A 17,065-nucleotide genomic window follows, 5' to 3' on the forward strand; every position below is an offset into this window, starting at 1 on the left:
CAAGAAGCTCCGAAAAGCAAAAAGTGGGTTTGCTGCATGCCGGCAACTATTTACATAGAATATACATTGTATTTACAATCATTTACATAGCATTTACATTGTATTAACTATCATAAGTTATCTAGAGATGATTTAAAATCTGTGGAAGGATGAGAGTAGGTTATTTGCAAATATGCATCATATTATACAAGGGACTTGAACATCTTTATAACTGCATTCATAAGGAGGTCATTAGTGATGCTAACAAGCATAATGTCAGGGTCCTAGAGAAATCAGGAACTACAAAACAGTGAAGTGGATGTATGTCAATAAAACCAAATTGGATTATTTTTTAATTTGTTAAGAATTAAAATGACTAGAGTAAGAAATAGGGGTCAGGAGAATGTTTCATGCATTATAAAGGAGAAGTTAAAGGATTTTGGATACAGTAGTCCCTCCAGGAATTCATTCTAAGACCCCCATGGATACAAAAATCCACAGATGCTCAAGTCCTTTGTATAAAATGATGCATATTTGCATATAACCTACTCACATCCTCCCATAGACTTTAAATCATCTCTAGACAACTTATGATAGTTAATACAATGTAAATGTTATGCAAATTATTGTAAATACAATGTATACACTATGCAAATAATTACCAGCATGTAGCATATTCACATTTTGATCTTTGGAGCTTCCTGGAATATTTTTTCAAATATTTTTCATCCAAGTTGCTTGAATCCAAATAAGCCAGACCCTCGGGTATAGAAGGGTGACTTTACTGAAAAATCAGTAGAGCAGACACAGACTAAAGACAGAGGAGAGTGTGAGTCTTGCCAAGCAGGAAGGGGATATTTGCTACAGTCTTGACACTGGAGTCTGGACCCTCCTAGTAGGGTACATTCTGCTGGAGACAGACAGAGATGGTCTTAAGGGACTCACCTTCTGTATGTACTTGATCCCATGACCGATCTGATGGATCAATTTTCCCCTGACTTCTTCATTACCATTCTCCTTCTATTTACATCCAGGCATGCTTCTCCAAGCAACATGCATATCCAAATGAAACTACGGTTCTCCACACTTGTGGCAGTGCTAAAAATAATGAATGATTCGAATGTCTGGGTACTAAACTAGTCTGCAATCAGAAGGTTTTCAATTCCTCATGTTCAAAAAATTTTTGTACTACCTAATAGAACTGTCAGCTGATATAACATTAAAAAATAAATGGAATAATTGATCCCACAGGGCTTATTAATGTATCACTTGAAAAGAGGTTCTCAGAATTTTTATTTGTAGCAGGACATAAATACAGTAATGGAACTGAAGATGTAACGACTTGTTCTAGCATGCAAATCATTGAGCTTATTTTAAAGCCCCATTTTTCTAATTAAAATGCTCAACAAATATTTTCTATGTATTTAATTTTAAATTTGTCAGCTTGATTCATTTGTGGTAAGAATAACAGTGATGATAATTCAAACTATAAAAAATGTTGACACCTAGAGATATATGGTAATAGAAAACTTAGAAAAAATAGTAACTAATTGTGTCTTGTGTATGAGTATGCATTTATTACCAATTAATAAAATAATTTAAGAATAAATACATTACTATAAGGTAAACTTATTTTAATGGAAATTCAAGTTCATGATGATAAAAGGGAAATGTCAACTTTATGATTATTAGCTCAAGCTTGCTGATTGGATTCATCTGTATTTTGTCAAATTAAAAGACTAATGTAGCATAATTTAAAATGTCCATATTTGCACAATATCCTAAACTCAGTCTATTTTAACCATGTAAAACACAGGATAAAATATTTTGGTTTAAAGTTTAATTTTTTTTTTTAGAAAGCTTCCAGTTTAAAAGTAATTTTTAAACGATTTTTTCAGGCACATGAAAGAATCTTCTGAAAACTGCTAGCATTAAGTGTTAGCAAAGTGGTTGGACAACAACAGAGATGCATTCCTTGTACAGGAATAAATTTTTAGGTCAGGTAGGGCACAGCACTGTGTGAAATCCAGACAGGCCTGAGTCACGTGGACAGTCCTCTTCATGGCTGCTCTGTAATCTAGGCTGAGGAGCAGGCATTTGCTAAAGGACTCAGAGCTCAGTTGATGATGGCATCTTTTTTTTTCTCTCTCAAGTGTTCAGAATTTAAAATTGCTTCTGCAGAGTCATAGACAAAAAGGGATTATGAGAAATACATTGCATTATTTTAGTTCCTGTTAATTAAATATAAATGAAGCCATGGTTTTTTAATCTACAAAATAACAATCTTAATTGGAATCCTGGCTTACTTATTGGATTCTCATCCTTGACATACTTTAATTGATATATAACAAAATTAAAATATATCTGTGGGACACAAAGAAGTGAGCTGTTAGTTAATTGTAAAAATGAAATATCTTTCTCATCCAGACTCTTGTAATAAACTTGATGGCAAGTAGAGTACTTTATTAACTTCATGATACATACAGAGTAAAACCAATAATTAAAATGCTCATTCACAGAAACAACTTATTTATATGCAGTTCTGGTTGTCAAGCTTAACAATCATTAAACTGAGAATACATATGAGTATTACAGCAGGATTCACAACATGATTCAAAAACTACTATGGGATTATATAGTCATATTTAGTGTGTTTCAGATAAAACTGAGAGAAGGAGATGGTTTTGGCAATATATTTTATACTTTAATTATGCTGAAGAGAAACATTGTCACATAACAATCCTCCAATAGCAGATATATTTGGGAGCTTGCAAAGAGTTAAGTGCAATGTATTTTCAAAAGTAATTATATTTAAACATCTTTTCATATTATTATATACTTATATTAATATCTTAGACCCAAAGTAGAGACTCAATAATTATTTTCCTATGGGAAATATGTTATTTCATGTTTATATAGAGACAAGATGAAAACCTTCACAAATTAAAGAAAATGAAGATGTGTGTTCAATAAATCTAATATTTTATAATTTACCCTACCTTTGGTACACCATGTTCATCTCTCATTGGTATTTTCTATTTAGCCCAATTGATCCTGAAGAAACTACACTCCAACTCATTATTCTAAGCTTACTGAAAGAAGCATTTGTTAATTTCTTCATGATGAGATGTATGTGCTTTGCTCTTCTACCTCCTGTTACATATTTAATTAATAGAATAACAAGAAATATTTAGAATATAACACAGGCAGGTCCCTCTTTGCTTTAGAACAGCTACATGTGACTTGATATTCCATTGGAATTTTAGACTTGAACAGTGAGTTGTATAACTTGACTGAGAATACTCAGAGTTGTCATTTAGGAAAGTTTTATTCCTAATTCATGCTCAAGATTCACATAGCCAGAAGACTCCCAGTATGTACTTACTGGTTGATGATGTAGTATTAAATTAGCTAAGTGAGATGAAACCTCAATTCTCCAATCACATCTATAAATGAAAAACTTTTTCCCAATGAACCTTAGTATATGCATAAGAAAACAACAGCAACAAAAAACCCACACTACTGGTAGAGAATACTGCTTGTAATTTTACTCATAAAAATTATTTATTAAATTTAATAATATGAAAAAAACCTTGCTGATCAATACACCTGTAATATATCATTCCATTTGAAAGGAGGTTTTCCCCAGAAAGTCTGAGAAACTGTTCTTATAATGATCATTTTGCAAATATCCCTGGTGAGATTAGACAATTATTTCCCTCATCTCTATGCACTTTCTTTATTTTAAAATCTTTTTTGTGCTTTAAAAATATTTCAAAAAGAGAGCAAGCATTTCTTCAAGTATTAGGAAGCATAATTTTTAGAATGAATGAGGTTTTTCAATCACTGTTGAATTAGTATAGCAAATTCATTTATTTTGTAGTGTTTTTAGCAATTGGAAAAATAAATCTTTTTCATTGATGCCTAAATAGCACATAAAATTAGAAGTTGCAGATAAACTGGGTGGAATCTTAAAAAATACACAATAGAATTTGGAAAACAAATGAGAAAACAAGGCATATAAAAAAGTGAGAAAATTATTCTTTAACCTTTCAAATCCCATTGCTTGAGAAGGAATTATTGATATAAAAACAGAGGTTCTCAAACTTTGAAGTCTAAGAAATGCTTTAAACTAGTCAATTTCATAAAGTCTCCCTAGAGCTTCTGTTTATGTGGGTTATATCTATTGATATTTATCATTTTAGTAATTTAAAATAGTAATTAAAAATATTAGTATATTTAAAATAACACAATCATTAAAATTTAACATAAATACAATATTTTCATGGAATAGAAGAATATTTCTTAAAACCACACACAAATTTAACTAGAAAGGAGACTGTTTCACATTTTGTGAATCTCATTAATGTCTGATTCAACAAAATATAGCTCGATTCTCATGGATATTGGGTTGGCCAAAAGGTTCCTTTGGTTTTTAAATAAAAATAACAGACATCTTTCATTTTCACCAAGACCTTTATTGAACAACAAATTCACCATTTTGTTCTACTATCTTCTTCTATTTTTCAAACAACTGCACAATTCTGTCTTCCCAAAACTTTTTATCTTTTTGAGCAAAGTACTGGTCCAGGTGACTTTTAGGGTCTTCCAGGGAATTGGAATTTTTTCCATTAGAATAATTTTTAAATGACAGATAAATGGACATCTGATGGTGCGATGTATGATGAATTCGGCAGATGCATTGGAACTTCCCAGCCAAGTTCTAACAGTTTTTGCCTGGTCACCAAAGGAACATGTGGTTTTGTGTTATCCTGGTAGAAGATGATACATTTTCTGTTGACTAATTTTGGATGCTTTTTGTGGTATGCTGCTTCCAGTTAGTCTAACCGGGATCAGTACTTGTTGGAATTAATCCTTTGGTTTTCTAGAAGTAGCTCATAATAGAGGAGTCCTTTCCAGTGCCACCACATACACAGTATCAACTCCTTTGGATGAATATCGGCCTTTGTTGTAGTTGGTAGTGGTTCATTTCCCGTGCCCCATGATTACATACATTTAGCAAGTTTCTAAGAGATTACTGTAGACAGAATTCAATGTGGTGTTTTTCTAACATTACTTTCTCATGTAATTTTCTAAGGACTATGTTTGATTACTTTATTATTTTTTTTTTTTTACAACATTCAGCTGAGGAATATGCACATGGCTATGTAGAGACTTGTTTATTCCTTTTAGAAATCCTATTTGTGTTCAATGACTTTAGTACTGTTTTATTTAAAATTAAGTGAACATGTTTTGAACAATGAAATGCCATTTAATAAATTACAATTGCATTAAATTAAGTCAGCAAAGTGATCCTCCTGAAACATTAGCTCTCAGTGTATACACACTAAATCCAGACTCTCTGTTTCCTAAATTAAGGTGGAAAACTTCATTACTCTACCTAAATGCCTGCATATGTGTGGACTGCAGGCAATTTAGAGAGCAAATAAAAAAGGAAGGCAAGGCTTCTTTGTCATTTTCATCTTTTCATCTGGGGGTAAAAATGTGAATTGAGAGCAATTTACAATAACATTGTCACTTCATTTGTTTCTGAAATATCCTTGCCATATTTACATGAAGCTATATGGGTAATTTTTTTTAATAAAACATGAAGATTTTCTGTATGAGCTATTCAACCTTATACAAATATTTTTAACTGACATTTCTGATTTCACCTAAAAACAGGTATCAATATATGCTGCTAAGTCGCTTCAGTCGTGTCCAACTCTGTGCGACCCCATAGATGGCAGCCCACCAGGCTCCCCCGTCCCTGGGATTCTCTAGGCAAGAACACTGGAGTGGCTTGCCATTTCCTTCTCCAATGCATGAAAGTGAAAGTGAAAGGGAAGTTGCTCAGTCATGTCCTACTCTTAGCTACCCCATGGACTGCAGCCTTCCAGGCTCCTCCGTCCATGGGATTTTCCAGGCAAGAGTACTGGAGTGGGGTGCCATTGCCTTCTCCAATCAATATATAGCTGAGTGCATTAGCTGTGTACCTAGGCTAACCTTTTTGGAGTTTTGAAAAAAAAACAAAATGGACTTACGAAAGTGCTCTCAGAATGGAAATCATACACATGTAGGGGACTTACTGTATTCTTAAATGAATATTAATTTTTAAGAATTTTTATCTTTAGGTTAGAATTGCAGAATAGCATGTAACTCAAAATATGATACATAAGATAGATAGTACTGTGTTTTGTAACATGCCAAAAGATTAAGCAATAGTGACTATCACAGGCTTCCCAGGTGGTGCTAGTGGTAAAGAACCTGCCTGCTAATGCAGGAGACATGAGAGACGCAGGTTCGATTCCTGGGTCAGGAAGATCCTCTGGAGGAGGGCATGGGAACACATTCCAGTATTCTTGCCTGGAGAATCCCATGGACAGAGGAGCCTGTCAGACACAACTGAAATGACTGAGTGTGCACACACGTGCACTGACTTACATAGAAGTTTCTGAAGATGATCTTTCCTGAATTCATCTTAACATTCATTTGGCTCTTCTTTTCCACAGAGATAGAATATTTTTCATTTATAACTTAAATATATGAAATTATATTTCATTATTTTAAGCTTTTCAGCAAACTTTTATGAGAGAAAAACAGTCACTCAAAACAATACACTATAACCTTACCTCACCTAAGCAATACAGTGTGTATCTGTGTATGTATGGGTATATATTGGGCTTCCCAGGTGGCTCAGTGGTAAAGAGTCTACCTACCAATGCAGAAGATGTGGGTTCAACCCCTGGGTTGGGAAGATCCCCTGGAATAGGAATTGGCATTTCCTACAGTATTTTTGCCTGGAAAATCCCATGGAGAGTGGAGTCTGGTGGGCTAGAGTCCACGAGGTCACAGAGTCAGACACAATTTAGCGACTGAGCACACAACACATGAAAACAACAAAGGTATGTATTATTTATATCATAACATGTTACATCATATATTAAAAGACTGATAAATCACTTTATCTCCTTAAATTGATTTCTTCAATGGGTACCCCCAAAATATAATCAGTTGTATGTGTTAAAAAAAATTAATATAAAAACATATTGCTTCCACTTTATGAACTAAACTTCAAAGCAAATTAATAAGCTCTGTGACAAAATTTCCCATACTATCTTAATCTCCAGATTTTGACTTAATAGTCCAAAGTCAATATAATTAACCAAAACTATATTCATCAGGCATGATTTAATTTTTTTGTTGATTTGAAAACTAAAGTGAAACTTCAAGTTTGACAACAGTGATATTTTTTAAAATAAGGTTTTCCAAAAAGTAAGGGTTAAAAATATAAAAATATGTTGTGAATTGATGCTATCATTCTATGAAACACTGATTTTTTAATAAAACCTACTTTTAAAAGGATAGATGGACTTGGCTATCAGATTTTGCATAAAATATTAACATGATAATCAACTACAAAAAAGGAAAAACTATCTTAAAAACTAATTGGCGTTCTAGGAATTAGCAAAGGCTTTCATTTTTCTAGCTCTAAGAAGCACTGTAATAAAATAAATTACTGCTACTACAGGAAAAATAAGCATTAGAAAATTTGCATACCTACAATCCTCAAATACTTGCTTTGCTTTTTCTGGCTGGAGGATAAGGAAATGGGGGGGAGCTCTACAAGGGAGAAAGGTAGGTGACCTGATTTACCCTTCATGTAAAAGCACACTAGTGGCTGGCTTCTCTGGGGACAGACCATAGTTGACTCTTGAACAACACATTGGGGTTGGGGAGCATGTACCCTACCTGTGTCTTCTGTACATGGGGGGAGGTCCAAGGCCCCCCATGGGGATCCAAACCTCCCCACCCTCAGGGATGGCTGTACTCCTGATTCAATCTGCCTTAACTACTGTGACCCTAATTCATTCTTTGTTATGGGTGTCAGGAGACTTCAGAAGACATGTTCATTTAATGCGGATCAGGAAACTTCAGGGAGTTGATAAGTATTTATTGATTGAATCAGGGTCAGGAAATCTAAGGCCTTTGGTTGGTTCGATGAACGTCAATAGGTTTATGAAGGAAGACTGATTTAACGGGGGTCACAATATTTAAAGGTCCTGATTTAAATTACAGTTGGTGCTGTGTATCCATGGTTGCTCCACAGATTCAGCCAACATGGGATCTTGTGGGACTGTAATATTTATTTTTGAAAAATATCTATAGGTAACTTGACCCACCCCTTTCAAACTCCTGTTGTTCAAGGGTCAACAGTAAATGCTTTCTGTTAGTAGCAGAATCATTATCTCTGAAGCTTTTAGCAGAATGAGTCTGCCTTATTGGTACATAAGGACTTCCCTTATAGCTCAGACTGTAAAGAATATGCCTACAATGCAGGAGACCTGGTTCAATCCCCAGGTTGGGAAGATCCCCTGGAGAAGGATATGGCAACCCACTCTAGTATTCTTGCCCAGAGAAGCCCATGGACAGAGGAGCCTGGTGGGCTACAGTCCATGGGGTTGCAAACAGTTGGACACGACTGAGCAAGTAACACTTTCTCAACACCAAGGGTATATATATAGATATATGCATGTATTAGTTGCTCAGTTATGTCCAACTCTTTGTGATTCCATGGACTGTAGCCTACCAGACTTCTCTGTCCATGGGATTTCCCAGGCAGGAATACTGGAGTGGGCTGCCATTCCTTTCTCCAGATCTTCCTGACCCAAGGATTGAATTTGCATCACTTATGTCTCCTGCATTGGCAGGTGGGTTCTTTACCACTAGTGCCATCTGGGAGGATATACACATCCATATATATAAATATATGGACGTGGGGGGATTCCCTGGTGAGTCAGCAGTAAAAAGCCCTTCTGGCAATGCAGGAGATGCAGATTTGATCCCTGGGTCAGGAAGACACCATTGAGAAGGAAATGGCAACTCATTCCAGTATTCTTGCCTGAAAAATCCCACAGACAGAGGAGTCTGGTAGGCTACAGTCTATGGGGTCTCAAAGAGTTGGACATGACCAAGCAACTAAACAATAACAACAGTGTGTGTGTGTGTGTGTGTGTGTGTGTAACTGCCATGTGACATACATTATTGTCTCCAAAAATATTGAGTTGCTTTATGAATGATATAGCATCTTCTGTGTATTTGCTTAGAAGATATATGATGTGAAAAAGAAAAAGAAAACTTTTGGGAGTTAAGCTGCTTCATACCTGCATCAAGGTTACTAGTGCCCTCAAAATTCTTACGATAACTTGATATTGGGAAAGATCTTATAATTTATGCAATGCATTTGATGTTCTGATACTTTGTGTTATATCAGGATTCTAGAAGCCAAATTGCCCTTTCAGACTTTGTAGACATAATGGTTGAAACACCAAGGTGTTTCCCCTGAATTCTCCACCATAACTGTGTAGATAAAGGCAACTTAAGAAGAGCACAAGTTTAAAGACAGCTGTATCACATTACAGACCTGGGTCCCACTTCTTTCTTATTCCTGGCTTGAATGTCAGTCAGGCAAAATTTGTATTCTTATAGAATGGAAGGCTCAATAAACATTTACTTTGTGAAAAAGTATAGCTAAATTTCATGGTATGTTGGTATAGCCTTTGAGTTAGAACTGAAAACCTGTTGTAGTAACTGCTTCTCAGAAGAAGTATTTTGGGGGAAGTAGGGACCATTGCTCGGAGAAGGCGATGGCACCCTGCTCCAGTAATCTTGCATGGAAAATCCCATGGACGGAGGAGCCTGGTGGGCTGCAGTCCATGAGGTCGCTAAGAGTTGGACACGACTGAGCGACTTCACTTTCACTTTTCACTTTCATGCACTGGAGAAGGAAATGGCAACCCACTCCAGTGTTCTTGCCTGGAGAATCCCAGGGATGGGGAGCCTGGTGGCTGCCATCTATGGGGTTGCACAGAGTCGGACACGACTGAAGTGACTTAGCAGCAAGGACCATTGCTATGGCACCTTAGTGACAAATGGAGTCCAGTGCATAAACCCTGACAAAATTGAAAGAACAAGTGATTCTGTGACATTCCTGGAAATTAGAGGGCTGGAGAAACCAAGCAAGCAATCTAGTTATGAGAAATTCATTATTATTTCACAAGGTGCTGCTAATAAAGAACTTCAGAGGCTAACAAGACTTTTTGCTTTTGGTCAAACTGTCATTCTAATCTAGGAAACTTACTGTGCCCTGTTCTCAAAATCAAGATGAAGAGGTCTGAGTTTGCATGTGGTCTGGGCAGAAACATTCAAACATCTTACAGAGTAAATGGTAAAGGTGCTTCAGGTAGGTACTTATGACCTGTGTGCTCAGATAATAGACCATGTTGGCAGACAGGAACCTTTGTTCTAAATTGAAAAGTGCTATCAAGTGGTGACTTTTTGGATTCGAGACTCTCAGTTCCATGAGAAAGTCACTCACTACACCTAAAATGAAAGGTAATTATTGGCATATCACTTGGCAGTAGTCATGACTGCTCTCATTACAAAAGGGCATTAGAAAATTCTGAGGTCAGAAAATCCCATCATGCCCTAGAGGATGTCAGGGAGTTATTAGAATATGGAAGGTGCAGGGTTGCAGATTTCATTCTGAATGGATGTGTTAGGGAATACACCGTAAGGGGCACGTTGTGTGAGTGGGAGCAGCCGTTCTGTCATATAGAGAAGGTGGTCTTCCCTGCACCTCTTGTGTTCCTGTGGGGTCAGAGCCCCACCAGTCTCTCCCAGCTGTGCCCGAGTAGGCTGCTTGGCTCAAACACAAGGCTTGCAAATGCGAACAACTTACCATGGGAGGAAGGGCAAGTCTCAAGGGTGGGTGGAGTCTAAGACTCCATATTTAAGCTAATGATGAGTTAGTGCTGGATTAGCATTTAGGCATTCAGTGGCTTCACTGTATGGTCAGGCCTCTGGGCCTCTGATAAACTGGATAATAAACAATGGTGAAGACACGGACGCAACCTAAATGTCTACCAACAGAGAAAAGGATAAAGAAGAGATGGTAGATACACACACACATGAGTATTAGTCATTAAAAAGAGTGAAATGATGCCATTTTCAGCAACAGGGAGGGACCTAGAGACGGTCATACTGATTAAGTCAGAAATATTGTATGACATCCCTTAAATGTGGAATCTAAAAAGAAATGAACTTACTTATAAAACAGCAAGAGACAGAGAATAAACTTAATGGTTTCCAGGGGGAAGGATAGGGGGAAAGGACAGGTAGGAAGTTTGGGATGGTGATGCACACACTGCTATATTTAAAATGGATAACCAGCAAGGACCTTCTCTATAGCACAAGGAACTCTGCTCAAAGTTATGTGGCAGCCTGGATGGGAGAGAAGTTTGGGGGAGAATGGATACATGTATATGTATGACTGAGCCCCTTTGCTGTTCACCTGAAACTATCACAACATTGTTTGTTAATTTGCTATACAAAATAAAAAGTAAAAAAATAAGAAGGCTGGAAAGGATATAATTACATGATTCATATCTTTCCCACTGGAGGTACCTCTTGAGAGTAGATTTCAGTAAAAAATCAAAGGTAACCAAGGGAGATGCATATGCTTATTAGGTTGGCTGTAATAATCATTTCACTATGCATATGGGGATCAAAATATCATCTTGTATGTTTGCTGGTAAGTCGCTTCAGTCGTGTCCGACTCTGTGTGACCCCAGAGATGGCAGCCCACCAGGCTCCCCTGTCCCTGCGATTCTCCAGGCAAGACACTGGAGTGGCTTGCCATTTCCTTATATGCAATTTTGTTTAAAATTTTACAAATATATATATAAAACCAGATCAGATTTTCAAATCGGATTCACAGAAGCCATCAATGTATCCAATGTCAAATGTTACAACAGCTCCTAATTATTTCAAGGATATATACTATCAACAGCTAAGAAAATAGAGTGATCCAGACCAGCTCCAGTTCTGCCCTAGGTCCTGTCTTTCACAGCTGACCTGTGCTGCTCCACCTAAGACAACACTTGAGGTCTGAATGTAGGGTTTTAGGAGCTCCTTAGAAATATTTCAGTTATGAGCAACCTCATTGTTTTCTCCTAGGATTGTTTACTTGTGTTGTCTTCTATAGCAACATGATTCTTGGATTCTCTGCTAATTTCCTGTAAATGATCTTTAGCAAGCTTTCCTGGAGATCTCCACAGATAGAGGAGACTGGTGGGCTACAGTCCATGGGATCACAATGAGTCGGACACATCTGAGTATTCGTGGATGCATGTTTAGCAAGGGGCACCCTGCTAAAGTTATTTTGAAGCTAATATCTCTTCACCTGAGAAATACCACCCCCTGAGTCAATTTACCTGTAGCCCAAGCAACAAGGTATGTCACGTTTCTTCTTTTCTTTTTGCCAGGGGCACATGCTCTGGTAAACTGAGTGAGGGGATCAGAAGCCAGCTGTTTTGCTCCTTCCTTCCTTTCATCACCTCATAAAAACTGTCTTTCATTTTGCTTGATACATTGTTCTAGACCTGGATGCAAATTTACATGTAAACAAGTGATGCAAATGACATTCAAACCATTGTCTTTGAAAAAGTGTATTAGTAAGTCTTCTCTAAACTGTGCCAGTCACTTAGTTTTGTCAAGTTCTTTGTGACCCCATGGACTATAGCCCACCAGGCTCCTCTGTCCAGGGGATTTTCTAGGCAAGAATACTGGAGTGAGTCATCATTTCCTTCTTCAGGGGATCTTCCCAACCCAGGGATCAAACCCAACTCTCCTGCATTGTATGAGGAGTCTTTACTACCTGAGCCAAGTATTCTCTAAGGGTAATTCTAACTTCTTTCTCTGTTGCTAAATTTAACAGGCTCTGAATGCAGCTCCATTACTCAGTGGGAAGGAAGATCTTGATTCCTTTCCTGTCTAATTGTGTAATATCTGCCTTGAAAAGGGACTGGGGAGAAATGTGAGCTAGTCTGCTGTTATGATCATGTTAGAGGGTGAAAGGTTGTTGCTGAACCATGCAAAGATGCTGGGATTCTTGGCCTCCGGAGGAGAATTCAAGCCGGGGCCAGAGATGAGGCTTGATCGCTCAGAGCTTTGTGTAATAAAGTTTTATTAAAGTATAAAGGAGATAGAGAAAGCTTCTGACATAGACATCAGAAGGGGCAGAAAGAGTACCCCCTTGCTAGTGTTAGCCATGGAGTTATATACTCTCTAATTAGTTATTACAGTGAATCAAAAGAATGTCTGGAGGTTGTAAAGAACTCACTAGCCCTACTCCCATAATTTACATTTTAAGATAATAGGATTAGCCAGAAGGTTTTTTTCCAGAGACTGTCTTCAAGCAGGATACATTATTGTTATATAATCCTAAGGAATGTAGAGGGATAAAAAATGTTTGTCTTTTCTTCCTCCTCGAGAACTCCAGACCCCTCTCTCCTTGGGGACCCCTGGACTTCTTATCAATTTGCCTAGGAATTGACTTTCTCAAGGGTAAGTAGTATTTCTGCTGACCTGGAAAACCCAACCATGGAGAAGACAGATGGGTTAAAAGATGTGTGTGTGCTGTCATGTCCAACTCTTTGTGACCCCATGGACTGTACCCCACCAGGCTCCTCTGTCTATGGAATTCTGTGGGCAAGAATAATTGAGTGGGCTGTCATTTCTTACTCCAGGGGATTTTCCTGATCCAGGGATGGAACCTGTGTCTCTTGTGTCTGCCTTCATTGGCAGGTGGGTTCTTTACCACCAGTGCTACCTGGGAAGCCCAGGAAAAAGGGGTAGTAAATGGAAAAAGTAGGAGATCATAGCATAGGGAAGAGGCTCTTGGAATTCTATTGCAATCAGGGATGGGCTACCATTCTGTTTCCCCCAAGTACATGAAACGCTAGAACAAAACTCCCACCTGTCTCAGATCTGATACTAATGACCAATGTTGGGGATAACTTCTGGGGCTGTCCTCTCTGGATAAGGGAAAATAGACAATCGCTGAATTCCAAGTTCATCTACAGGGTCATGTCAATAATTTTGAGTAAAGGAGTGGGAAGGGATACTCATGTGATGCTTATCAGAGTCCAAAACAGCTGGTCCACAGTATATCAGTCACATGAATTCATCTGGTTAATGAAAAGATTAGCCAGAGGAAATGATATCAACAAACTAGACAGAGCAGAAGGCTGAACAACAGAGATTCGGCATTCTGGGTGACCATAAATTAAGCTGGAATGTGGAACTGCCAAGAGAGCAGCCTTAACGTGATGAAAAGCAGGGTGAAGCTGCCTGGTCAGTGTTATCACCACTCATCTGTGAATGAAACACAGACTTAAAGATAGTGGAAGGAGACTCTAGTCACAAAAGAGATGGATTTGGGTATGATTTGGTGGCCAAAATTACAGGTGTTGAAAAGTGAAAGTGTCAGTTGTTCAGTCATGTCTGACTCTTTTCCACCCTATGGACTATAGCCCACCAGATACTCTGTCCATGGGATTTCCCAGGAAAGAATACTGGAGTGGGTTGCATTTCCTCCTCAAGGGGATCCTCCAGACCCAGGGATGGAACCCAGGTCTCTTGCACTGTAGGAGGATCCTTTACCATCTGAACCAGCAGGGAAACCCCAAATTACCATTATGTTACCTCCATTTCACTGGAATTGGAAGACTGATGGCCTTCCCAGGTAGAGATGTGATAGGAATTAGATGGCCCCAGTGACAGTCTCATGAGACACACAATATTTTTTGGCACAGGACAACTTTTCAAACGGTATGAGATTCATTGGTGTGTAAAGCAGTGCTGTATGTGATGGGTTGGTCAGCACTGGTCCACTGTGATCCAGTTTGTTAGGAGCTGCTCTTAGGGTAATGATCAGTTTCAGTATTTTAGGTTATTCATCATTATATAAAGGACTTGCAAACTATCATAATGACCCAAGAGGGAGGTCTCTTCCAGGAGACCAAAAACAGTTATAAAACCAGTCTGGAGGGACAACATATACCTAATTGAATGAATTAACAGAATAAAAACTGTGTTGGAACTTCACTTCTGTGGATAATGCTGAGACCAGGATGGAATGCATGCAAAGCGGCTAGACTTCTAGAGAGCCAGGTTAAGGAAGACCAATGATGGGAAATCTATGCTAAACCAAACATGGCAGTTTATCACTGGACAGTCAGGTTTTCATTGTCTTCTGAATGAAAACGAAATTTATCTTATCGATGATACAAGTGGCTTTGAATGGACAAATAAAGGAAAGAAAAACTTGTCTTAGAAATGGAGAAGGGGCAACAGAAGATGAAAAGGTTAGATAGCATCACTGAATCAATGGACATTAGTTTGAGCAAACTCTGGGAGATAGTGAAGGACAGGGAAGTCTGGTGTGATGCAGTACATGGGGTGGCAAAGAGTCGGAAACAATTTAGCGACTGAACGATAACAAAAGAGACATTAAGGGAGGTAGATAGTGTTAATACACTATAACAGTTGAAAGTTGTCAGTTGAAAACACTTGTTTTACAGTGTAGTTATATTCACAAACCAGATGGAATTCAGAATTGTCAAAATAATATTATTCTAGTCACCACTGTTATCACTAAGAGTGGTGTGGTATATTGGAAAGAAATGGAAAAAGACTCTTTAAATATAAGCTGTTTAGTTCAGTTCAGTCACTCAGTCATGTCTGACTCTGACTTCATAAACTATAGCACAACAGGTTTCCTTGTCCACCACCAACACCCAGAGTCTGCTCACTCATGTCTATGGAGATGGTAATGCTATCCAACCATTTCATCCTTTGCTGTCCCCTTCTCCTCCTACTGTCAATCTTCCCCATCATCAGGGTTTTTTTCTAATGAGTCAGTTCTTCCCATCAGGTGGTGAAAGTATTGGAGCTTCAGCTTCAGAATCAGTCACTGCAATGAATATTCAGGACTGAATGTCTTTTAGGATTGACAGGCTTGATCGCCTTGCAGTCCAAGGGACTCTCAGGAGTCTTTACCAACACCACAGATTAGTTCAGTTCAATTCAGTTCAGTGGCTCAGTTGTGTTTGACTTTTTGCAACCGCATGAACTATAGCACACCAGGCCTCCCTGTCCATCACTAACTTCTGGAGTTTACCCAAACTCATGTCAATTGAGTCAGTGATGCCATCCAGCCATCTCATCCTCTGTGGTCCCCTTCTCCTCCTGACTGCAATCCCTCCCAGCATCACGGTCTTTTCCAATGAGTCAACTCTTCGCATGAGGTGGACAAAGTATTGGAGTTTCAGCTTCAACATCAGTCCTTCCAATGAACACCCAGGACTGATCTCCTTTAGGATGGACTGGTTGCATCTCCTTTCAGACCAAGGGACTCTCAAGAGTCTTCTCCAACATCACAGTTCAAAAGCATCAATTCTTTGGCGCTCAGCTTTCTTTATAATCCAACTCTCACATCCATACATGACTACTGGAAAAACCATAGCCTTGACTAGATGGAGCTTTGTCATCAAAGTAATGTCTCTGCTTTTTAATATGCTGTCTAGCTTGGTCATAACTTTCCTTCCAAGGAGTAAGCGTCTTTTAATTTCACGGCTGCAATCACCATCTGCAGTGATTTTGGAGCAAAAAAAAAAAGTCTGCCACTGTTTCTAATGTTTCCCCATTTATTTGCCATGAAGTGATGGGACTGTACACCATGGTCTTAGTTTTCTGAATGTTGAGCTTTAAGCCAAACTTTTCACTCTCTTTCACTTTCATCACTTTTTGTTTAATTTTTCTTCACTTTCTGCCATAAGGGTGGTGCCATCTGCGTATCTGAGGTTATTGATATTTCTCCCAGCAATCTTGATTCCAGCTTGTGCTTCTTCCAGCCCAGCATTTCTCACGAGGTACTCTGCATATAAGTTAAATAAGCAGGGTGACAGTTTACAGGCTTGACATCCTGCTTTTCCTATTTGGAACCAGTCTGTTGTTCCCTGTCCAGTTCTAACTGTTGCTTCCTGACCTGCATACAGGTTTCTCAAGAGGCAGGTCAGGTGGTCTGGTATTCTCATCTCTTTCAGAATTGTCCACAATTTGTTGTGACCCACATAGTCAAAGGCTTTGGCGTGTCAATGACGCAGATGTTTTTCTGAACTTTCTTGCTTTTTTGATGATCCATCGAATGTTGGCAATTTGATCTCTGGTTCCTCTGCCTTTT

General features: G+C 38.3%; 1 long non-coding RNA gene across 2 annotated transcripts in view; it reads right to left on the bottom strand.

Moving 5' to 3' along the window:
• Window positions 1–1,149: 1,149 nt before the first annotated feature.
• The window catches only part of LOC104969247 (uncharacterized), a 38,408-nt gene continuing 22,492 nt past the window's right edge, over window positions 1,150–17,065 (bottom strand). For both annotated transcript variants that reach the window (XR_808098.4, XR_808100.4), the window contains exon 3: window positions 1,150–2,154. This is a non-coding gene — a long non-coding RNA (uncharacterized lncRNA). The remainder of the gene's footprint in view (window positions 2,155–17,065) is intronic.

This window comes from Bos taurus, chromosome 8, assembly GCF_002263795.3.
Source record: "Bos taurus isolate L1 Dominette 01449 registration number 42190680 breed Hereford chromosome 8, ARS-UCD2.0, whole genome shotgun sequence".
Lineage (NCBI taxonomy): Eukaryota > Metazoa > Chordata > Mammalia > Artiodactyla > Bovidae > Bos > Bos taurus.